We start from the raw sequence: 11466 nt of genomic DNA, 5'->3' as shown, positions 1-11466 counted from the left end.
ACAACTCAAAATTTGCTAAGCAGTGGAAACTGGAAAGAGGGCTTAGGTTATGGAGAAAATAAAAATGAAAAAGGAACTGTAGAAATTAAGCCTGTTGATAAGCAAAAGCCGAAGTTAAAACCTGTTAAGTTTGTAACTAAAAAATCTGAAAATGAGAAATCAGAAGTTAAAAAGGAATTAGCTTCTGACAAACTAAAACAGGAAAAGATAGCTGAAGTTAACATAGGCTTAATGACAAAGAAGCAGCTTAAGCATTAGCTGAAAGATGTTAAGAATGCAAACAAGGAAAAATCACCTAGGAAAAACAGGAATGGAAAGGAAGGTGTGAATAAAATCAATAACTATAAATATGTTCCTGATGCTCCTAGGAAAGCGTGTCATAACTGTGGAAGTTCTAACCATATAGCTTCTTTTTGCAGGAAGAATAAGAATATTAACTCCTTATCTACAAAATCAGGAGTTAAGAGTCAGTCTGTTAGATACAAACCACAAAATCCTTGTTTTCATTGTGGTAGTTTATGGCATTCCATTTATACTTGTAAAGAATATCATAGTTTGTACTATGATTATTATCAAATAAAACCTTCTTTAAAGAAAGTTTCTGTTGTTCCTTCTAGTGTAAGTTCTGATTCAAAGTCTGGTAGTATAAGTTCTGATAAGAAAACTGTTAACATAAAATCTGATGCTAAATCCGCTGCAAATGTTAACAAACCTAAAAAGGCCAAAGGATCCAAGCAAGTCTGGGTCCTTAAAACTAATAATTAGTGGTCTTTTTGATTGCAGGGCAACAGGAAAAATATTTTAGTTCTGGACAGTGGATGTTCAGGACATATGACTGGAAATAAGGCCCTGCTATCAGACTTTGTGGAGAAAGCTGGCCCAAGTGTTTCTTATGGAGATGGCAACATTGGAAAAACTTTGGGATATGGCAATATCAATCTTGGGAATGTCATCATTAAAGATGTAGCTCTGGTCTCAGGACTTAAACACAACTTACTGAGTATAAGTCAAATCTGTGACAGAGGTTATCATGTTGATTTCTTTGCAGAACATTGTGAAATAGTTAGTAAATCTAAAGAAAAAATTGTTCTGAAGGGATTCAGGCGTGGTAACATTTATGAAGCTAAGCTTTCAACAAGTTCTGATGGTTCTGCAATCTGTTTAGTGAGTAGAGCCTCAACTGAAGAAAGCTGGAATTGGCACAAGAAACTCTCTCATTTAAACTTCAACAAGATAAATGAACTGATCAAGAAAGATCTTGTGAGAGGACTGCCAAAATCAGTGTTTGTTCCTGATGGTCTTTGTGACTCATGTCAGAAGGCTAAACAAAGAAAATCTTCGTTCAAGAGCAAGACTGAATCATCAATTCTTGAGCCTTATTATCTACTTCATGTTGATCTATTTGGTCCAGTGAATGTCATGTCTATTGCAAAGAAGAAATATGTGTTGGTCATAGTAGATGAGTTCACCAGATACACATGGGTGTATTTCTTGCACACAAAAAGTGAAACTGCATCTATCCTGATTGATCATGTCAAACATCTGGATAAATTGATCAAAGATTCTGTGAAAATTTTGAGGAGTGATAATGGCACTGAATTCAAGAATCTGATAATGGAAGAGTTCTGCAAAAATCATGGAATAAAGCAGGAATTTTCTGCTCCTGGAACTCCACAGCAAAATGGAGTTGTTGAAAGGAAGAATAAAACTCTCATTGAAGCTGCACGAACAATGCTTGAAGAAGCAAAGCTTCCAACCTATTTCTGGGCTGAAGCTGTGCAGACTGCCTGTTTTACTCAAAATGCAACACTCATTAACAAGCATGGAAAAACACCATATGAGATGGTGAAGAACAAGAAGCCAAATCTCAAATACTTTCATGTATTTGGATGTAAGTGTTTTGTTCTCAAGACTTATCCTGAACAGCTATCCAAGTTTGATCTAAAAGCTGATGAGGGAATCTTTGTTGGATATCCACTTTCTACAAAAGCCTTCAGAGTCTATAATTTGAGAACAAAAGTGGTCATGGAATCTATCAATGTCTCTTTTGATGACAAGAAGATCACTGGACTTGAAGATTGCATTGATCATGATCAGCTGAGATTTGAAAATGAAGATTCATATTCTGATACCTCAAGTCCTGACAGTCTAAGTCCTGATACTGTAAATTCTGATGGATTAAACTCTGATGTTATTGAAACTGTGGTGACTACGTCAAAGGAAGATGCACCAATGCAGGGGGAGCATACTCAAGATATTATCACATCTCAAGAAGCATCAGAACATACATCTGGCTCTTCAAATTCTGATTCGTCAAGTTCTGATAAGCCAAGTACTGACAGTACTGAAAATCTAAATACTGAAGGATCCAACTCAGAGAGCATAGTTTCAGGGGGAGCATCAGAAAATGAAACCGAAGACAGCATGAATCATGGGGGAGCATCCAGTTCTAGAGAAAATCTTCCATCTGCAAGGAAGTGGACAAAATCACATACACCTGATTTGATAATTGGAAATCCTGAGGCAGGTGTCAGAACTAGAACAGGTACTTCGAATGAATGTCTTTACAATTCTTTTCTCTCTCAGTCTGAGCCAAAGAAAGTGGAAGAAGCTCTTCAAGATGCTGATTGGGTGCAAGCAATGCAGGAAGAGTTGAATGAATTTGAATGAAACAAAGTCTGGACCTTAGTGCCAAGACCTAAGAATAGATCGGTTGTTGGTACAAAGTGGGTATTCAGAAACAAAACTGACAGTGATGGCATAATTGTAAGGAACAAGGCAAGGCTGGTTGCAAAAGGATATTCTCAACAGGAGGGAATTGACTATGATGAAACATTTACGCCAGTTGCTAGGTTAGAAGCCATAAGGATATTCATGGCTTATGCTGCTCACAAAAAGTTTACTGTCTTTCAAATGGATGTGAAAAGTGCTTTTCTCAATGGAGAATTGGAAGAGGAAGTATATGTTGAACAACCTCCAGGCTTTGTAGATTCCAAACATCCAGATTATGTCTACAGGCTTGATAAAGCACTTTATGGACTTAAGCAAGCTCCTAGAGCATGGTATGAGACTTTAGCTCAGTTTCTTCTGGAAAGTGGATTCAACAGAGGAACTATTGACAAAACATTGTTCTATCTCAACCATGGCAAGGACTTACTTTTGATTCAGATTTATGTTGATGATATTATTTTTGGGTCTCCAAATGACAAACTTTGCAAAAAGTTTGCCAAACTAATGCAGTCAAGATATCAGATGAGTATGATGGGAGAACTTAGTTATTTTCTGGGCCTTCAAGTCAAGCAGAGTGAAGAAGGAACTTTTATTTGTCAATCTAAGTACACCAGAAACTTGCTGACGAAATTTGGAATGCAAGACTGTTCAAGTGCATCCACTCCCATGGCCACTGCAACAAAACTGGATAAGGATACTGGTAATTCAGTAGATATTACTGATTACAGAGGTATGATTGGCTCACTTCTCTATCTAACTGCTAGTAGACCAGATATCATGTTTGCTACCTGTCTTTGTGCAAGGTTTCAAGCAGATCCAAGAGAACCTCACTTAACAGCTGTAAAAAGAATCTTTAAGTATCTTAAAGGAACAGCTGATCTAGGATTATGGTATCCTAGAGAATCAGATTTTAAATTAATAGGTTACTCAGATGCAGATTTTGTAGGTTGCAAAATTGACAGGAAAAGCACAAGTGGTAGCTGCCAATTTCTTGGAGGCAGGTTGGTTTCTTGGTATAGCAAGAAACAAAAGTCAATTTCCACATCAACTGCAGAAGCAGAGTATATTGCTGCAGGAAGCTGCTGTGCACAGATTCTTTGGATGAAGAATCAGTTACTGGATTATGGGTTAACATATTTCAAAATCCCTATTTACTGTGATAATCAAAGTGCTATTCCTATGACAGGTAATCCAGTTCAACACTCTATGACAAAGCACATCAGCATCAGGTACCATTTCATCAGGGAACATGTGGATGAAGGTACAGTGGAATTGCATTTTGTTCCCACAGATCAACAAGTAGCAGATATCTTCATAAAACCACTGTGTGAAGCTACCTTTACAAAATTGGTAAATGAACTTGGAATGATTTCAGGTTCTTTCTCTAAATCTGCTTAAACTTGTTCTATGTTATCAGACTTTATGATCAGTATTTACAGAATTAATCTCTTTGTATATTCTGTGCATTAATTGATAAATGTTTTTAAGTACTGACTGTTGTCTGATACATATCTCTTAACTCTAATAAGTGATATATCTGTTTAAGTAATCATTCTATCCTATGAGGATAATTGTGCTAGATACTGACCTACTAGTCTTCAATAAACAAATGATCCCATGAAAGAAGTAATTATTTCTGTGGAAATCTTATGACACAAGCAAATTCTGATACTTGAGCTTAGTTTAGTTTACTTTGTTCATCTTATTACTAAGTCCCAAATTAGAATAATGCTACTCATCTGTTTAAGTTCTGATTCTAGTAAAACTGCTGAATGTACTAAGTGCTGATCAACCTCACTTATCAAAAGAAGAAGAACAAGAATCAAAGAATAATATCAGGTACTCCTTTGAGATCTAGAGTAAAAATGTGAATGGGACGACCCAAGTGCATAGTTGGTATTAAGTAAATATGCATTAGAAAAGCAAAATATTTTTTCTTGGTGACTGTTCACACTCTATGATTACTGGAGAAATACTCTGATAATAGCATAAATTCTGATAAGCAGTCGTGACTCACTTACACTGAGAAGCCACTGTAAAAGAGAATTTCAAAGATGCATAAAATTAGCACAAAAACAGTTGAGGTGGACTCATGCATGAACTCATTTATCAGTAGGTTTCAGGATAATGACAGCTCTTTAGCAAAATTTTAATTATGACTTATTTCTAAGATGTACTAAAGTAAATCAGACTTTACTCTTTATTAGTTATTTAGCTTAATGCACACACAAATCACTCCATATGAATGATGAAATTTTTGTGGTGGTCTATGTTCTTTTAGACAAACAGTCACTGTGTCCCTTTGCACAAATTCTGAGGACACGTTCTAGTTATATGCTCTGATGATTAAGTCCTGAAGACTATAACTCAGAACTTGTATGAAAACTTACTAAGATAGATATTCCTTGTTCGAGTTAAGACATTATGTTCTGATGACTGTTAAGTTCTGGTATAGGTCTAAGTTCTGTTTTTTCAGTCTAACCCTTTACTTGACTTATCTGTGAGTAAAATTTGGTAACAGTCTCAGATTAATTTCGAAATGTTGAAGTGGAAGATTAATAGTCTATGGTTAAAACATAATGGCACTCGTCCTTGAACAGTTCACTCTTGTTACATGTGCACATTCCTTTTCCAATGACTATTATTCTTTTTCAAGTCTAGGGAGACGAGGTAGACTTAACTCTATCTGTCAGCATTAAATATCTTCGCGTCTCCTGGCATTCTCTTGCCTATATAATCAGCCACTTCACTTTAGCCCTTTCATCAATTTTTCTCACAATCTTAACTTCATATTCTTTTTCAAAAGCATCATGGTTCGATACAACATGTTTTTGAATTACCAAAATTTTCATATGGAGCTTAGCTGCGCCGACTGGCAGCAGGAGTGGCATGTAACTGCCATTCCTGAAGAGATATGGGGCTCTGTCCCACAGGCGGTGCTGAACCAACTTCTGTTCTTCGAGATGGACTACCAGCTTCATCTTGATCGATTGGAGGCGGAACGGCGGGAAGCTATCCGTCAGCAAGAGCGAATCATTCGACTCGCTATCTTGTTTGTCGAAGATAGGAAGAGGAAGATGACTTAATCTCGTCTTCTTCCTGTTCTTCTTCATCCTCAGCTTTGTCAGGCTTCTTAGCTAGGACTAAGGCTGTTGATGTTAGATTTAGAAGCTTAGGACAAGAATGTAAAAGTTCTGATGTAATTTCAATTTCATCAATGTATTATTTTGATATATTAATGGAATTTGTTTTAAGTCTTATGATCTTGTCTCTGAGAAATTTTGATACGCATTGATAAATCCTGATAAATATTCTGATAAATTGTGTCTGATTTTAAGTTCTGAAAATGTTTTATCAGTACTTACTTAACTGATTGATTTTACTCATTCTCACACACAGTTTTTTTTCTCGGAATATTAATATTGCAGAGTAAAATATTTGAATTAGTGGGAACAGTTTCAATTTTAAATTAAAACTGATTCACCTTGATTAATGGAATCTAGGTAAGTGAAACGGTTTGTTTTTCCTTGAAAAACTGCAAGTGGGTGGTAATTATTCCTTATTTACCGTGCCCATTACTTTTTGCTTTCTCTATGAAAAACAGGTGTCAAGGTATTTACCACTACTTTTAAATGCATGTCTGCCATGTGTCCTCAACGGTTACTTTTTGTGTATAAGTAAAAGAGAGCAAAGATTGTCAAATCTTTTATTTACCATTATATTTTATCTCTCTCTTTACTTTTAAACTCTCTCATCTCCTGACGATTTTCTTTTCAGAGGCATTTTCTCAAACACATTACAGGTTACCGTTTTCTTATCAAAACATAATGGCACCCAAGGACATTCTCTTTGATGGAGCAAAGTTTGTTCCTAATAACTTCTCTGCGATACTACACACTATAGAGGCACCCTCTGAATTTCATTTTATTCAAGACTTTCTCACAAGTTCTGATATTGGATTTGCTCTAACTGAGCCTACATCAATTTCTGGGGTTCAAGTACTGGAGTTTTGGAGGAGTGGAGTATATGACAATGGTGGTGCTCACGGGTCCCCAAGTTTAATATTTTCATCAGGGGAAAATGAGTATGTTGTGACTCTGTCTACGGTTAGACAGGCATTACAGCTTCCTGAGGACTGTGTTTATTCTACTGTTGATGACTCAGTTCTTCAAAATATGATGGTTAGTCTGGGATATGAAGGAACATTGACCAAGCTTGGACAGTTGAAGAGATCCTTCATACGGAGGGAATGGAGTTTCTTCTTTGATTGCATTACCAAAGCTTTCACCAACAAATGTACAAATTTTGATGCAATTCCCATATTCAGCCAACAAATCGGGTATGCACTTCTAAATCACACTGATTTTGATTATGCACGTGCAGTTTTGGGTTCTATTAGGGATAGGATGACAGAAGATCGCAATACTGTATATTTTGCAAGATTTTGTCAGCTTATTTATAATTTTTGTTGTAATTCCCCCCAAAATTTTGGTGATCTCATTCCATCTTTCAGAATAGCTAAGAGAGCTTTTACTGATTTATTATCTTCTGATAATAAAAAGGCTGTGTTAAGACCCCTCTTAATACCTTTATCTGTCAAACAAGCCTTAATCACCTATGATCCTGTTAAGTACACTGCACTTTATCCTGATGTTCAAACATCAGAACCTGGTTCATCAACACCTACCATCTCTACTCAGCCACCTCAAACCTCTCAACCATCTCTCAGAACATATCTCAAGTCCTATGTGAAACCTACATCTTCCAAGCCAAAGAGAACAAAGACTGTTTCTCACACACCTCAGAAGAAGAGGAGGATCACCTTGAGAGATGACTCAGATTCTGAGGAACCGATTCTTTCTTCAAAACCTGTGGTAACTGCAGCTGAGAAAAAGATTTCTCAGAAGGATTCTGAACTTGGAGGATCTAAGCTTCTCAAGAGGCTTAGAAAAATGACAATTCTTGACACTTCCAAGGACTCTAAATTACTAAGGACATACAAGAAACAGAGGGCAAAAAGGCCAGTTTCAGATGATGAGGAGGAAGCAGCTAAGGAAGGGGATCAGGAATCTCTGATCTCACAAGAAAAAGAATTTGCTCCAGTTACTTCTTCTCCATCCACTCCATCTCAGGAAACTGTATCTGACAAGGCTAATTTCCCATCTGTGTCTCTTGGTCATCAAGGCACAAGTGCTGATAATGCTGATCAACACTTAGTTGTGCCTGGAGTAATTTTCTTAGAAGCTCCAACAGCAACAAATCTTTTGCCAACAACTGTTACTGATGCTATTAAAACTCCGGAATTATCTAAGTCACCTTCTCTGCATCTAGACACTGATGATCAGACTTTAGGTGAGCATCAGGATTTGGCTGTTGATCAGAACTTAGCATCAGATCAACAATTAGAGGATGCTGACGCCTCCATTGCTACTCACACTGCTATTATATCAGATGATGCTGATTCTATAAGTTCTGATGCTGCACATGCTGGAGATACTGGTGATTCTGCTCCAACTGCAAATACTGATGCAGCAGGTTCTTCAGGACACATTCCTCTTTCAAAGTCTGAACTAGTAAAGAAGTATGTTACAGAGGAACCACCAGTGCCTTGGAGTGAAACTCCTGCAGGACAGGAGTGGACTAAGGAATGGAACTCAGTCTCATGTATTCCATCTGCGTTACATCTTACTGAGCACTTTACTAAAGCTGATGAAATGTTAAATTCTGATGATTTCAAAGCTCAGCTTCGTGTCACTGCATTGAGTACTAAAAATCTACAAGGTCTTCATTCAACTACTCATGCCGAAATACACAAGATTCAGGAGAACTTTACCAAACAAGAACAAGTTTGGAAACTTGATAAGAAAAAATTCTTTCAACCATCTATGGACAGGATTACTTATATTGAGAAGACTCAAGATCGCCAACAAGCACAGATTGATAAAATTCTGCAAAATCAAGCTTCTCAGCAATCACAACTGACAGAAATCCAATCTTCAGTGGAATTGCTTATCTCTCTTCTACTTCCTGCTGATGCCAAAAAGGGGGAGAAAGTGATTAAGTCCAAATGCAAGGATGACAAGACACTGCAAGGAAAGGATGATGAAAAAGATGACCAAGGAAACTCTGGAATGGGTGGAGGTCATAGTCAAAGTAAAAGATTCTCATCAAGAAATGCTGAAATTGCAAGTCACAGGATAAGTTCTGATACTGGGAAGAGATTAAGTTCTGATACTGGTAAAAGAATAAATTCTGATGAACTTCTAGATCTTGATGAAGAAATGTCAAGACAGTTATTTCTTCAAGAAAATCCAGGAATGGACTTGGAAAGTTTAAAGGAAGAAGAAGCTAGACTTAAATCAGAGAAAGTCACATCTAAATCCGAAGCTTCTGGTAAAAAGTCACTTCCAAAACTGAAAGGTATTGTGATTAAAGAAAAGGCACAAACTGAAGCAACATTTGCTAAATCACAACCAAAGATAGATCCAAGATCCAAGGGTAAAGAAAAGGTCGGTGAACCTGTTAAAGTCTATGTACCTCCTGAAGATGAAGAAATTACTGATGACAAAGATAATCTTGCTCTGACTTCAAGAAAAGTTCTTAAAACAACCTCTGACACAGCTCAAGTTGTTCAGAGTCAAGAAATTAAAAGTTCTGATATTCAAAAGAAGCAAGTAACCTCTGACACAGCTCAAGTTAACTTGATATTAGAAGGAAGATCAAATACACTCCTACCAGGATTCACTAAAGCAAAATAAACTCAACCTTTGAAGACTACTGCAAGTCATTTTGAAGCTAGAGTAGTTACTGGAAAGGAAGCAAGAGATAAAACTGGATTGGGAAGTGCTGATGAAAGAAGAGTACACAACACTACCAATGATCCAACTTCCTTGTGTGAACCAGGAATTGGAGCAACTCCTGAAAGATTGAATCAATTGGAATCTGTACAAATGGTTTACCATACCTACTTGAAGGAACACATCTTGTTGTATTTCATGACAGATGGTAGGGTTTATCATATAAGACAAAATGCCATTCCATTGAAGTATTTTGAAGAATTGGAGCATGTATTATTCTTACTTCAAGTGGATGACAGATTGACAGGGACTGCTGCAAATTATTTGAAAGAACAGATTCAGAGACAGAAAAGACTTTATTCTGTTAAGTCTGACAGCATATATGTTCCAAAGTACAGAAATCACAATGGTGATATTGTTGATATGAAGCCTAATACTGCACAGATCAGAACATATCTTGGTATTAAGGGGCTTGAATTCAATCTAGAGTCTAACAAAGCTTATGTCATAAGACTAGATCGGGAGTTGAGAAGAGCAAAGATTAATGATCTCAGAGCTGCAATATTTCAAACTGGTGAAGATACTGCAGAGCTTAAAGATGTCAAACGGAGAATGATTGATGAACTCAGATATGCTGAGAAATGTTTGTTGAAGAATTATCTCAGAACAACTCCTGACATCAGAGAGATCAGAAAATGATGAAGCCAAGTCAAAGATCTACAACTACTTAAATTCTGATGTGTATACAGACTAAAGTTGTTATCAGAAGTTGAATTGGTAAAAGCTTTAAGGACTGTAAGTTGTAGTTATCTTGTCTATTTCTCATGCATTTATGCATTTGTACTTAATGTTTTTGACATCATCAAATATCTGTTAAACTTGTATATTTTGCTAATTTACAAGTTGGGGGAGATTGTTAGATATATTTGATAATGTCATGGCTAATATGTTTTATGTTTAGATTTCAGATCTTATTTGAACAGAACAAATCAGTACTTAACTGATCAGTACTTATACTGGACGTCAGAACTTAAGGGATATCAGTACTTATGTTATCAGGAGATAAGCATCAGGAGATAGATATCAGAACTTAGGTGCTGAAGGACGATCAGATAAGGACATTAGCTGATTAAAGTTAAGAAGATCAAGATAAACATAAGAAGAGATATGCATGAAGAAGGAATTCCGTAAAGAATGGAATACTTGGAAGGAAAGATATCTGATTGATATATATTAGGAAGCAGAATTATATTCCATATCAATTAGCGATTATCTTGTAACTGTGTAATATATAAACACAGACATAGGGTTTACACTATAAGTGTTATCATTATCGAGAATATTATTTACTGTAACCCTAGCAGCTCTCGTGATATTTTGTTCATCGCTGAGAGATAACAGTTCCAGATTGTAACAGAGTTTATTGTTTCAATAAAGTTTGTTTTCTGTTACATAAGTTCTTGAAGTTTGATTTGATTGTAATAAACATTGTATTCACCCCCTCTACAGTGAAAGTGTGACCTAACAATGGCAGTTGACTTTTATGAGATTAAGATACTTAAACTCAAACATGGGATGCTGAGACGTAGGTTATTTACGTACATAGTAGTGTTAACAGATTTGACTTGATTGGACAGAAGCACTTAAAGAGATTGTAAAGGGTATTTTTAGTTTTATCTATCAGATGGATGTGTTCTGCTTCCTTTTAATACATATTACAGAAAGGGCCTTGCATAGCGTGAGGAAACTTGCAAGAGGCATTACGCCTCATCTGTTGAGGAATAGACGATGTTTGATTATAGTGAAGCTCATTATTGTGTTCTTTTTATTTTTTTCTTATAGTTTGGAGCCTTTTCAATTGTCAAAATCAAGTAGCTGAAGTAATAATTCTTATTCTTCCTCATTTCTTCCTTAAATATGATTATTTCTTTTAAAACAT

Source organism: Apium graveolens, chromosome 11 (assembly GCF_009905375.1).
Source record: "Apium graveolens cultivar Ventura chromosome 11, ASM990537v1, whole genome shotgun sequence".
Classification (NCBI taxonomy): Eukaryota; Viridiplantae; Streptophyta; class Magnoliopsida; order Apiales; family Apiaceae; genus Apium; species Apium graveolens.
This window is presented reverse-complemented; position numbering follows the sequence as displayed.